Here is an 860-nt window from a genome sequence, read left to right on the forward strand (position 1 = left end):
CCCCCCCCAAAAATCTGCGATGCAGCGTCGTGTGGGCCACTCACAGCTGGTAAGGCTCAACTGGAGGAGCGACGTCGTCTTCACACGGCTCACAGGGAGGAAGAGGAGGATGAAGAGGTGGTGGTGGAGGAGGAGGTGGAGGACAGACGTCCCCCCCGTGGAAGGCATCCAGCTGGGCAAAGTATTGCCGGTACTGTCCAATCCTGTACCAGGAAAACAAGCAGGACTTAGCTCAAAGTGGTAAAAAAATTAATAAAATAAAGTCATTGTTGTATTTGAAGCCACTTTTGGGGGTGGTCCCACGTGGCGTCTCCTGCCGCAGGCTGAGGAAGGTGTCCTGCTCTGTGGGGCTGGGCAGACATCACAAAAGCAAGCGCGGTGTCAGCTAAATAAAGAACTCCAAGAACATGTGTTACCCACATCCTCTTGATCGTGATTTGAACTCAACATGACAGATGCATCCATATTTCCCACTTTAGTAGATTGGGTGAAACGTAACACTCAGGTCAAGAAAAGTGTTGTTGTGTTTTACGTGTGTGTTTTTACCGTGTAGTAAGCGGGGCTGCACACTCTCCACTCGGGCTTGATAGGAAGTTTCTTCACTGCCACTTTGCACTTCTTCTTCTTGTCTACAATGCATCACAACAACAAGTGCATTTGTACATGTGCTCCACTAGCCTAAAATGTGTTACATGCGCTACATTTATTTACCAGGAGAGCGACATATAACAGGTGTGTTACAAATATTACATGGGTGCTATCAAAATGTCGAGTTCCATGTTACGTATGTTTAGGATGCCTGTGACACATGTTACAGTTGTATAATCTCAGTTTGTTAGATGTGTTACATTTGTTTCATG

At 46.7% G+C, this 860-nt stretch overlaps 1 long non-coding RNA gene across 1 annotated transcript; it reads right to left on the bottom strand.

Moving 5' to 3' along the window:
• Nucleotides 1–8: 8 nt before the first annotated feature.
• On the bottom strand, nt 9–830 carry LOC109509148 (uncharacterized). Its single transcript, XR_002166884.1, has 3 exons — nt 547–830; nt 286–350; nt 9–203 (listed from the first exon to the last, which is right to left on the bottom strand). It is a non-coding gene; the product is annotated as an uncharacterized LOC109509148 (long non-coding RNA).
• Nucleotides 831–860: the final 30 nt, after the last annotated feature.

Source organism: Hippocampus comes, unplaced genomic scaffold (assembly GCF_001891065.2).
Source record: "Hippocampus comes isolate QL1 unplaced genomic scaffold, H_comes_QL1_v1.1 C16786868, whole genome shotgun sequence".
Classification (NCBI taxonomy): Eukaryota; Metazoa; Chordata; class Actinopteri; order Syngnathiformes; family Syngnathidae; genus Hippocampus; species Hippocampus comes.